Below are 14,120 nucleotides of genomic sequence, written 5' to 3'. Positions count from 1 at the left end.
CACAATGTGAACACAGCCACAGCCACTTATGGTGAGCTAGTGTACTATTACAGTATATTGACTACCTGATCTATACCATCCTCATATGTGCCACTCACACAACACCCCTACATATACTGGGCCACTAGACAGTATGGTCCGATGCCTGTCTGTGTATGGGACATGTGTGTGTTTGCCCCTACAAACATGTAAGCTGATAGGGTGACATACAGTGGAGCAGCATGTAACATCAGATAGAACAGGACCAGGAACAATGACATCTACCACAGTCTCTACACAGGCCAAGGTACATATTCACTATACCCACACTGTCAACAATTACCAGACTTACACATACCTCAGTACTGTACACACAACCACAGAATGCCCAGGCTATGTGCTCAAATATAACCCCTACTATACATAACATGTGTAGCAGTCTGATATCTCACTGGCTTGTTATCAGATATGCTGTCAATGAATATGGTGTACAGAACATATGCACCCCCTACTGCATGACATATGTACAAAGGTTGACAGAGTTGTGGCTGGAGGCACAAACAAAGGGCCAATATTGACATGTCACTGTGATACCCTCATACATTTATTGTCATAACAGGGTTTGTTGCACCATATGTCCTATGACGGATATGACGCCAGTAACTCTCCCGGCTGTCACCATCTACTGACTGCAATCTTCACACTACCTTCTGCAGTTGGGAGATAGATGCTCTGTGGGTAACACAAGGAGCACAAGGCACTGCACACTGCCCAGTCTGCAGATGACCGTACAGATGGGGTTTCCCCATAAACATAGCACTGACATGGCAAGTATTAAAACATGTAGGACAGCCATATCCACACACACCCTGTTAAACCCATATTACCCCAACTGCAGTATAGCAGCACTTACAGTCTGTAGTCAAGACAGGCACATCCTCCTCCTGTGTGTTGGCCTGTTTCCACAGTGTATGTTGTCAGAGGTAAGTCCCCAATCCATCTGTGATGCTGTTTGCCAAACAACATATCTAGTTCCTGCTTACAGTGAATGAAATGGCCCAACACCAACATGATGTTCCTAGAAATTGGGGTGTGTTCCCATGCAATTGGCTATCAGAATGTTACCACAGCTGTTCCACATGCAATCAGGTAGAGGAGGGCTGTAATTAGTGCAGAGGCCATCAGCTGATTATGAGCATCACTGACAATACACATGCCACTGCCTATGCCAAGCAGGTGTAAATCTCCGCATCCACCAGAGAGGGTGTGAGAGAGGCAGACACAGGCAAAGATAAGCCAGGGTGGGTTAGGAGAGTAAAAGGTAAGCATGTTTGTGTCACACACCTACCAGTCCAGGATATCGAACCCCTGACTGACTGTTTACTCATATCACATCTGTCATCCCTGCACAGGGGGATATTGTGATATATGCTAGGGGCACCATATAAAAGGTTTGCAAAACCCACTCAAAATTGAGTCCAGTTGATACACACTCACAGCCACCTCCACATAGGACATGACTGACAAACATCAACACATTAAGGCACACACACACACACACACACACACACACACACACACACACACACACACACACACACACATACACACACTCACACACACACACACAAAGTAGGGCATTTGAATTGTATTGAGTGTGACTAACCTAAATTGCCCTAAGTAGTCTCTATGCATTAACTGTTGTTCTGGCCAGAACAAAAATAACCTGTTACATCTGGGATTAGACTTCCTACCTAACTAGCTATTACACTACAGCACTACATAATTATAGAATACGCCACAGAGATTACTGGGGTACTCTTTCCCCAAAGGTTTATTTCACAGTGAGTGACATCAGCAGGAGTGCCAAAGTAGTGTGAATGAGTTGTAGTGAGTGTGACTAGCCAAACATGCATTGCTCCCTACACAGACATAGGAACAGACAGAAAAGCATCTACAACCCTGATGTGTGGAAATAGAAGCCCTACCAGAGTTCTATATCATACTACAGCATTACACTGTTATAGCATGCACCACAGAGATTGCTGGAGTACTTTTTCCCCCAAAGGTGTATGAAATCAGCAGGATTGCCAAAGCAGGGCATTTGAATTGTATTGAGTGTGACTAACCTAAATTGCCCTAAGTAGTCTCTATGCATTAACTGTTGTTCTGGCCAGAACAAAAATAACCTGCCTTTGCAGGTCATGAACCCAGGACCCTGTACACTACAAGCCATCACAGCAATACATGAAACTGAGGTTTCACCAAAGTAATCCCACCATAGGCTAATAAAACTGAACATATGAAAGGAATGTATATACAGTTGTCCATAAAAGACCTCTCCACAGCCGTCATGCTACTCAAGGCAGAGGTGACAATGTTTGTGATACCCATGGAGACAGGAGCTGACAGTTCAATTGATGAATCCTGCACTAAGACACTGTATGAGCACATCCACTTGTGCATAATTCCTGACATCCCACATATAGCCATGATGCTCTCCTCCCAAATATGCAGGCCAGTCTGGAGGTCTCCTGCCATGAACAGAGTATACAACAGAAGGTAGACACTGTTGAAGGAAAACAGATATTCCAAGGATGCAAACAACTCTCTTACCAGCTCTAGAAGTAAGTTGAGATCCCTCATGGAATCCTCCAAAGCTGGTTATGTAACTATAATTGCCAAAGATTCCACAGACAACCACACAACATTCTATAGTTATGTCCAGAATCTAACGGGCAATGCTCAGAAGTGCTCTGGACTACAACAGAATGGCATTACATAGACTGCTCCCACGTAATTTGCCAATATCCTGGCTGATTGATTTAATGCCACATTCAACCCCCTCTCACCCCCAAAAGGGCCCATGTCAATATGAAATGAGTTCCAATGCCCAGTAATCATGGCCACACAGGTAGAAACCGCACTATCCACAGCTATGAATACAGCATCCATGGGACCAGATGACATCCTAGGCTGTGTACTACATGATCTACAAAATGAAATGGCAACTCACCTAAATGTCATGAGTAATCATAGCATCACATTAGGCTTGGTGCCCACTGAGTGGCACACAGCTGCAGTTATCCCACTACACAAGGGGGGACCCACTTTGGATCCCGGGAACTACCGTCACATCAGTCTGATGAGCCTGATCTGCATGGCCACAGAATGCATTATCATGGAATCTTTGAATGCAGACATTGGCAACCCACAAACACTGGACCTCACACAGACTGGGTTCATGGAGTGCCAGTCTTCTCTCCTGAATCTGATTAACTGCTTTGACTCAGTCTGCATAGCTGTTGAAGAGGGTAAGGTAGTCCACAAAGCCTATGTGGACCTCGTGAAGCACTTCAACACCATCCCCCAATATGGAAACATAGATTAATGTACTAATCCAGCCATCCATCCCTATGCCACTCGATTGTTTGCCACATGGCTTACTGACAGAACCCAAACTGTAGATGTAACTGACTCCAAATCCAGCTCCAGGCAGGTGACAAGTGGAGTACCTCAGGGTTCAGTCCTGGGGCCACAGTTGTGTGGCATCTACATCTCTGAAGTACAGGCCAACAGTATGGGACTCTGGCTAACAAAGGTAACAGATGACTGCAAAATGCGAGTCATTATGATCCTGACTGTATTGCATGGTACGTTACTGATACCAGCCTGACATCATACAGGTGGGATGGAGTACTGTTAACATCTCATGCCCTTGTTGTGTAAGGTCCTGGTTATGGGATCTGCAACAGTTGGTAGTGTATTGCGGGGAAGATGTGTTTGGCTGTGGGGGGGGGATACCTATTTGTGCATGACGTATGTTGTTCATGCCTGTCAACCCCATTAATGGTGCATGTGGACATATATGTTTCTGCTATGGTCACACTTTATCTACAGATGTATGTCTGTACATACCTATAAATATATTGTGTCTCTGGCCTATAGTTTCTGCATTTGCCCACACAGGTGGGTATTGCATCCCTCATCCAGTCACCTGGGTGACTATTGTGTGTGGCCAATGCTGTACAGCACTTGGCATGTATATGTTCCCTACTCCAAGACATATCTACAGTAGTTCAGTGTATCCAACAAGGTTTCAGGCATAAAAAGTCAGATTCTCTTGTAGATAAAACTCTTCTTTAATAAAACACCAGAATAATCACTGGATAAGCACGTTCGTAACAATGCTTCATCAGATCCTACTACATAAACCAGGAAAAAGTAACTAGGTATTTAAAGAAACTGTATCCAATCACATACATACTCATTAATGATGTAATTGTCTAGCTTTAAGTGCTAGTTTTAAAGGTATAGTATAATTAAGACCAGGAGGTCTATGTGCCTGCAGAGCTGCTATCCAATTTATCTCCTTATATTCCACTTTGTTGTTCAAATCACCTCCTCTAAGGTTGTTATGAACAATATCTACCACTGTAAACTTAAAAGAATGGCCCTCATTATCCTTAATATGTTCATAGAGAGCATTTAAATGCCTTTTGCTCCTAATATCCCCCAAGTGTTGCAGAACCCACTCTTTAAGCTTCTGAGTGGTCTTCACTATGTAGAAATATGTACAATCTACACATGTAGCTAGATACACTAAATTCTCAGTCCGACAGTTCGCATATAAGCGAAATTCATATAGCTTATCTGTAACAGGGTGTTTAAACTGTCTATTCCCTGACATGAAACTGCAAGCTTTACAGCTCCTACAGGGAAAAGTGCCCTCTCTTATATTCAACTTAGTTTGTTCACAGTGGGGCTTATAACACAGCTCCCTTTTCAGCGAGATGTTATTTTTAAAAATAAATTTAGGCTTAGCACCCACCACTTCATTCATCCTATCTATTTTTAATATAGACCAGTTATTTCTAACCACATTACATATAGATTGTATATTACTATTATACTTTAATGCAAAACCACACCTAGGTTTATTTAAATTCCCTTTCTTTTCATGCCTCCTATCACCTTTGAAATATGGTTTCTCCTCTGCACCTCTCAGGGCATGTACCTCTTGTTGTCTATTATTCAACTCACTTATGGCATATCCTCTCTGTCTAAATTCTTCACTTAATGTCACTACCGCTACCTCATAGTCCATTAATAAATCAATGTTTTCCTTAGGTAACTACCTTATTTTAAATGAAAATAAAATAAAATGAAATTTAAATAAACCTAGGTGTGGTTTTGCATTAAAGTATAGTAATAATATACAATCTATATGTAATGTGGTTAGAAATAACTGGTCTATATTAAAAATAGATGATAGGATGAATGAATTGGTGGGTGCTAAGCCTAAATTTATTTTTAAAAATAACATCTCGCTGAAAAGGGAGCTGTGTTATAAGCCCCACTGTGAACAAATTAGGTTGAATATAAGAGAGGGGACTTTTCCCTGTAGGAGCTGTAAAGCTTGCAGTTTCATGTCAGGGAATAGACAGTTTAAACATCCTGTCACAGATAAGCTATATGAATTTCGCTTATATGTGAACTGTCGGACTGAGAACTTAGTGTATCTAGCTACATGTGTAGATTGTACATCTTTCTACATAGTGAAGACCACACAGAAGCTTAAAGAGAGGGTTCTGCAACACTTGGGGGATATTAGGAACAAAAGGCATTTAAATGCTCTCTATAAACATATTAAGGATAATGAGGGCCATTCTTTTAAGTTTACAGTGGTAGATATTGTTCATAATAACATTAGAGGAGGAGATTTGAACAACAAAGTGGAATATAAGGAGATGAATTGGATAGCAGCTCTGCAGGCACATAGACCTCCTGGTCTTAAGTATACTATACCTTTAAAACCAGCACTCAAAGCTAGACCATTACATCATTAATGAGTATGTATGTGATTGGATACAGGTTCTTTAAATACCTAGTTACTTTTTCCTGTTTTTTGTAGTAGGATCTGATGGAGCATTGTTGCAAAAGCACTTATCCTGTGATTATTCTGATGTTTTATTAAAGAAGAGTTTTATCTACCATAGAATCTGACTTTTTATGCCTGAAACCTTGTTGGATACACTGAACTATTGTGGATTTGTGATTATTTTGGTTGCAGTGAATCCTTTGTTCATTGGACTGGTAATCTTGGTTACTCCATGACATGGATAGTGTCTGGGATGTGCACACTTCCCACATGCATGTACAGTAACATGTGAGACTGTATCTGGGGTGTCTGGCCCATGTTGTGAACACAGATTATCATTGGATGTGCCAATCTTGCCCACCTGTGGCAGGAACTGGTAATGGGCAGCAGGTTTACCCTGCACCTAAATTGATAGAATGCTAACAGCATTCCCTGATGTCAGTGTCATCTGTCCATACAGGGCATGTTGTCAGGCATGGTATGTCAGTTGGGAGTCACATGTGAAGGCACCACGGGTGGTGCAGGTGTCCATTTGGGAACATGGCGGAGGTGCACTGTCTGCATGTACGTGCAAATTGGACAGATGGGCAGGGTGACATGCCCTCTATAGCCCACTGCTATCACTGCATAGTTACTATGAGTGGCCAATATGCAGTGTACTACCCACATATTGGCTGTTACCTAGGCATATGTGTGCATATGACACATGGGTTGTGTGTGTGCTCTGGGTAATAGTGGGGTTGTTAACTCTGACTGGCTGGCCTTGATGTCACATGTCTGGGTATGGTTTTATACCCCAGCCTCTCAGCTAATTTACATCTGTTATCCCTGCATGGTTGACATGGTGATATATAGTAGGGCCCCCATAAAAGAACTGAGCAAATCCCCCCTCTACATTGCCCACAGGTGTGTCATACACACACACACACCTGTCATGTCTGGGAGTAGAACCCCTACCTAACTAGTTTATTACACTACAGAACTACACAGTTATAATATACACCATGGACATTACTGGAATACTTTTTCCCCAAAGATGTATTTCACAATGAATGACAGGAGCAGGGTTACCAAAGCAGGGCATTTCAAATGTGCTGCCATTGACAGACAAAACATCCACAACTGACATGTGTGGGTATAGAGCCGCTGACCAAGGTCAATATCACACTATAGCATGGAGCTGTTATATGACGCACCACAAGGATTACTAGTGACATTTTTCCCCAAAGGTGTATTTCACAATGAATGACATCAGCAGGGTTACCAAAGTATGGCATTTCAACGGTGCTGCCATTGACTAGCCTAAAATACATTGCTCCCTACACAGACAGTGAAACACACACAAAACATCCACACCTGACATGTGTGGGTATAGAACCCTTGACCAAGGCCTATATCACATTACAGCACGGAGCAGTTATAGGTCGCACAACTGGGATTACAGAAGAACTGTCTCCCCAAAGTTGTATTTCACAATGAATTTCACAATGAAATTCAGCAGGATTGCCAAGGCAGGGCATTTTAAATGTACTGCAAGTGAGCAGCCTATAATGCATTGCTCCATACACAGACATTGAAACACACACAAAACATCCACAACTGCCATGGGTGGAGATGGAACCCTACCACAGTTCTAATTCACACTACAGCAGTACGCAGTTACAGAATGCGCCACAGAACTTACTGAGCTGTGTCTTTCCCAGAGGTGTATTTCTAGGTGGGTGACATCGGCAGCCTTGACAAAGTGGAGTATTTGAATTCTAAGGAGTGTGAGTACCCTAAAAAGCATTGTTCTAAGCTCAGTCAGAGACACACAGATACAGTTGCCAAGTCTGAGGTTGGAACATCTACCTTATTACATAATCACACTACAGCAGTACGCAGTTACTGGACTTGCTACGAAGATTATTGGGTTGTGATTTTCCCAGAGGTATTATTCTAGGTGAGTGACATCAGCAGCTTTGCCAAAGTTGAGTATATGAATTGTACAGAGTGTGAGTAGCCTAAAAAGCATTGCTCTCTATTCAGTCAAACACACACACAGATTCACACACACACACACAGTTGCCAGGTCTGGGGTTAGAAGACCTCCTTTATTACTTTATCACACTACTAGCAGTATGCAGTTATAGGACGCGCTACAGACATTACTGGGCTATGACTTTCCCAGAGGTGTATTTCTAGGTGAGTGACATCAGCAGCCTTGCCAAAGCTGTGTATATGAATCGTACGGAGTGTGAGTAGCCTAAAAAGCATTGTTCTCTATTCAGTCAGACACACACAGATTCACACACAAACACACAGTTGTCAGGTCTGGGGTTAAAACACCTACCTAACTACTTTATCACACTACACCAGTACACAGTTACAGAACGCGCTACGGAGATTACTGGGCTATGGCTTTTCCAGGTGTATTTCTAGGTGAGTGACATCAGCAGCCTTGCCAAAGTTTAGTATATGAATTGTACAGAGCATGAGTAGCCTAAAAAACATTGCTCTCTACACAGTCAGACACGCACACAAACACACACTCACACAGTTGCCAAGTCTGGGGTTAAAACTACTAACTAACTAGTTTATCACTACAGCAGTATGCAGTTATGGGATGCACCATGGAGATTCCTGAGCTACAGCTCTCACAAAGGTGTAGTTCACATTGGATGACCTCAACAGGCTTGTCATAATACTACTATGGGGAGGGTGGTGTGTGCATGGGCCATAACCCATTCATGTAGGATTTGACAACATGCCACATGCGGGCACACACGGGGTCATATGTGACAGGTACATGTATACAGCTACTAGATGACTACTTCCTTGTACAGTCATGTTGCACAGCTGGCATGAGCACCATATAGTCTGTCATGCTGACAAATACTGGTGGCTAGTATCTGCAGTCAGTGATATCTGCAGCTCATGTGTTTGGGGCCCTTTGGCTGTGTGCTGGGTGGGACAGGCCCGGATGGCTCCTTGTCACAGTCACCCTCTTCCACACATCTATGTCCGTCTACATTTGGCTTATTATAGTGTGTTATCCTTATATATATGTCTGTATTCCTATCCACTGTGTGTGCAAGGCAGGAGTGGTGCATACTGACATGTGTCTGCACTAAGAACTGCAGCTGCCAGATATGTCTGGTCCACTGGTATTTGCAGACATGGCCTTCATGTGTTTAAGTGTTTGAGCATGTCCAGTATGACCTTTCAGTATGATGTTGACTGACATTGCCTTCATTCCTCTAAGTGTGTGAGCAGGCCCAGTATGACCATCTGGACTGCATGTGTGGATGAAGTCCAGGTAGTTTGTACTGCAGTGTTGACCTTTGTGTTGTACACCGACAGGTAGCATGATGCATCTGCAGGGTATCAATTGGTCATTTAGCATGTGCTGTTGCTACATTTCTGCATAGCAGGGGGGGACACCTGACTGTTTCTACATTTCTACACAGGAGTGGGGGGCACACCTGATGGTTACTATAAGTGTACGTGGGATGGGGGGGCACACCTGACACTTTTACACATTTGCTAGGAGTATACTGGTATGTTGGGTGCTCTGTTTCAGTCTGTAGTCTTACCTATTGTGCAGGCTAGAGGCATACCAGTGTACTACAGATATTAGCTTTAACTACCTACATATTAGTTTCTGACTTCCTAGTCTTCACATCTTACATCCAACTGCCTGGCCTGCTGTAGTCTGTTTGTGTAGGCCTGGGGGAGGTTACACATAAGGCTCATTCAGAGGCCATAGTACAGTATTTGTTTGTATTTGTCTACACCTATCCTGCTGGCTGTAACTGTTGTTGGGTATTCCTTGTTTCCCACCTTTCTAAGCTATTATAGTCCAGTTTTCAGGCTAGTGCTGAATTCAGGGCTGTGATACTAGTTTCTGAGTTGCCCATAACTTACTTGGATAGAGGGAAGTTTCTCTGTTCACCTGTGAGAGAGGGGAGCTTTGAGCAACCTATCTGTCCCTGGAGGAGTGGATCCAGCCCAGAAGTTAGTAGTTTATTGGCCATTTTGGGCTAATTTCTATCTCTTTCATTTCCCTACTATAAAAACCGCATTTGCACGGTTTTGCTCACCTAGCAGTGCCGGTTAGCTACGGTTAAATTATTCCCGGCTCCACTAATTCTCCTCTTCAGTTTTTCCCTTGAAACTAGTCTAACTCTCAACCTAAGCACTAAAAAAGCATCTTACAGCCCAGCACTTGCTCAGACCTAATAGCAAGCATTAATATACCCTGACACTGATTGCCCAGGGCAAGGCTCTTTATTCACCCCTCACCAACCAAGTGACTAAGCAGCTCACTTTACTATTCAGGCATAACCAAAGGGCAACTTCAGGTGCACTCTCCAGTCCAGCTGGTGAATCTGGGTATCTTGAGGCAATGTTACAACTGCCTCATGTACACAGACAACCCTCTCCTCCTACCACAAAATGCTAACATATGGGAGAGATGCAATTATACAACCAAACTGGAAGCTAAGCTGTCTCCACCCAAGACTGGAACAGACAGTCAAGAGGAGAAGGTTAACACTTGCACCACACCTCCAGCTGCACACAGACCTACTAAAACAGCACTGGCAAAAAATACACATAAATACACAAAATCATACTCAGAGGCTCTAAATAAAAACCCGCAAAAGCATCAGAGTCCTCCAAAGCAGTCACCCAAACAACCTGCACTTCCCATCACAAACCAGACAACACATAAAACACAAAATCAGTGTGCCACACAATCACAGCCCTTAAGGCGAAATAACATACCTAACACACTAGTAATAGGTGACTCTAAAGTCAAGCACACTGACATCCCACTCACTAGGCTGGACAAGCAGAAGGTTACTGTTAGCTGCCTGTCGGGAGCCAGAATCCGCCACATAACACAAGCACTCAGGCCACTCCAGAACAAGTACAAATATGACGCTGTCATTGTTCATGTTGGTGTGAATGACCTGAGATGTACCTCCCTGGACTACATGAAAAGAGACGTGGAAGAGCTCTCTGATCATGCAGCCCAGACTGGTATGACCCTGATCCTGAGTAGTATCCTGCCCTCACCAAGAATGATACCTCAGTATAAAGAAAAAAATTATGAATTTCAACACTTGGCTAAGCTTCTGGAGTCATTCAAAAGGGATCCAGTGTCTGTCAGTCTGGGATGACATGCTCAACAAGCCACATTGCTTTGCAAGAGACGGCTTGCACCTGTCACCCCTAAGCTTTCGAATACTGGCCAAGGCTTTTGCTGCCCCCATAGTGTCTTTTTTAGGCAAGGCTCAAAAGTCAAACCCACCCCTGTAAACATCACAAATAACAAAAAACTGAGGGTTATGCTACTCAATGCCAGGAGTCTAAATCTCAAAATGCATGCGCTCGTAGCACTCCTCAGTATGGAGAACGTCGACATCTGTGCAGTAACTGAAACCTGGTTCAAGGCTCCAGAGAGCACCCCCAGCACTACTGGGCTACAAGTCATACCACACTTTTCGGCCACAGAACATGGACCGAAACAGAAAAGGAGGGGGTGTATCCATATTCATCAAGGATACCTACACATCCAGGTTAGTGGCACAGCATGATACCTCTGAGATCATCCATGTGCAACTAACATCGGGCAAATCTGCAATGCAAATTGTGGCCTGCTACAGATCACCCTCCATGACCCAGGACCACCACTCCACCTTTCTGGAGACACTGGAAAACATGAAGGTCCTACCGAACACCCTGATATTGGGTGATTTCAATTACCCTACCATTCACTGGGAAAACTACTCGAGTACAAATTCCCAGGCCTGGCGCTTCCTAGAATTCATCAACTCAAATGCCCTGGATCAGCTGGTAAACTCCCCTACTAGAGGTGAAAACATATTGGACCTGGTCATCACCAACATGGGCGACAGGTGTTCCACACTGGAGGTCAACCCGTCACTGGTTAGATCAGACCATAAACTAATCACTCTGGATGTCCACACCCCACCACCACCCCCAACTAAGGAAACCACAGTAAAAAACTTTTCTAAAGCAAATCTCATCTTACTTAAGACAGAGGTGGTAAGTTTCACAGCCCCCATGCTAAAGGATAACACTGCCCAAGATGCAGAAACCTTTACAAATGCACTCTATGAGCACCTACAAGAATGTATGGATCATGCCATCCCTAGCAAAACCAAGACTCACTCCTCTAAGAGAAGGAAACCAGTTTGGTGGACCCTGCAATAAGCAGGCTATACAATAGAAGGAGGAAACTAGTTCAGAAAAAAAGTAAATCCCAAGAAGGAAAGACATCCCTGATCAGTATCAGTAAGAAACTAAGGTTCCTCATGAAATCATCCAAGGCTAAGTTTGAAAGAAAATTAGCCAAGGATTCAAAAGATAACCACAAAGCCTTCTTTAGCTATGTTAAGAATCTAAGTGGCAACTCACAGATATGCTCTGAGCTAGTGCAAAATAGCACAAAATATACTGAACCTACTGATATTGCCAACATCCTGGCAGATAGATTCAGTGCAAACTTCACCCCCCTCTCACCCCCAAAAGGGCCCACAGCAATACTGGAAAAGTGTAGTGTCCCGGAAATCACAGACGCACATGTGAAAACAGCCCTTTCAAAAGCCAAAAGCACAGCATAAATGGGGACATATGGTGTCCCAGGCTGCATCTTGCATGAACTACAGAACGAACTAACCCCCCACCTAAACACACTGTTCAACCTCAGCCTATCCACAGGCTATATGCCCATAGAATGACGCACATCAACAGTTATTCCGCTCCACAAAGGAGGGTCCACAACTGACCCTTGTAACTATCGCCCCATAAGACTGACTAGCCTGGTCTGCAAAGCTATGGAGCACATAATCATGGAACTCATTGACAAAGACATTGGGAACCTCCAAACACTTGACCTGACCCAGTTTGGCTTTATTAAGGGCAGATCATGCCTACTAAACCTGGTTGACTTCTTCGAGACAGTCACCAAGGCCAGAGACGAGGGAAAAGTGGTTCACACAGCCTACCTTGACCTTGCTAAGGCATTTGACACCATTCCCCACTCGGGTATTACAGAAAAACTCACCAGCCTGAACATAAACCCCTACGTCACAAGATGGGTTGCCAACTGGCTTACAGACAGAACTCACACGGTAAGAATAGCGGGCTCCAGGTCCGACTCTAAACCAGTCACAAGTGGTGTCCTGCAAGGCTTGGTCCTGGGACCCCTACTGTTTGGCATATACTTCTCAGAAGTGCAGGCAAACACAGGAGGACTATGGCTAACCAAGTTCGCCGATGACTGCAAACTGGGAGCCATAACTGTCTCTCTGGCTGACATGGACATCCTCCAAAAGGGCCTTACTGAGACGGACACCTGGTGTCAAAGTCATGGCCTCAAGCTAAATGACAAAAAATGCATAGTCATCCCATTTGGGAAAAACAAAACACCCACAAATTACCACAGAGGTTGCAGCCCCCTTAATACAGAAGAGGTAATAACAGATCTGGGGACCCAGGTAGATAGTAATCACTCCCTTGACAATCATATTGCCTAAGTAGTTAGGAAATCCTTCTATGTGGCCCATCCAATTACGAAAGTATTCGCATCTAGAAATAAAGAGGTTTTAGTGCCCTACTCATCACTCATTAGACCCATCATAGAGTAAAATGCCCCATTTGGGATGTACCTCACAAGACACTTCCAACAGCTGGAAAGACCACAAAAGTACCTCACAAAGAGGATTACTGGCCTCAAACATATGTCCTATGCAGCCCGACTGAAAAAACTCCGGCTGTACTCAGTGGCATATCGCTTACTCAGAGGTGATCTCTGCCTGACTTACAAAGCCATGTCCAACTCAGAATTGATGGACATGCTCCACATAAAGAAATCCAAGTCGCTGCGAGCCACGCGCTCTAGTGAGCTAAACCTCACCACAACAATAAATAGAACATGCTGGAGGGATAGATTCCTGTCACAGAGACTCACCATGCTTTGGAACAAAATTCCATATTACATCAGGCAGAGCCCCTCACTAACACTCTTCAAGAGAAAACTTGATGAGTGGATGGGTAACAGAAAATACACCCCTGGGATCACTTCATTGGCTCTGCTTGACAGAGGATCAGTTAATTAATCAATGGGGCGGTGAAAGCCGACACACTCTGGCTAGGCTTATAAATGCCTTTGGGCTGATAGCCTAGTACCTAGCTATGGATCTGTGAACCTATGAACCTATGTGACCCCCCCCCAACTGGCATGTGTGAG

This window comes from Protopterus annectens, chromosome 1.part2, assembly GCF_019279795.1.
Source record: "Protopterus annectens isolate FY-2018-M chromosome 1.part2, PAN1.0, whole genome shotgun sequence".
Classification (NCBI taxonomy): Eukaryota; Metazoa; Chordata; order Ceratodontiformes; family Protopteridae; genus Protopterus; species Protopterus annectens.
The sequence above is the reverse complement of the archived record's forward strand: the minus strand, read 5'-3'. Positions refer to the sequence as shown.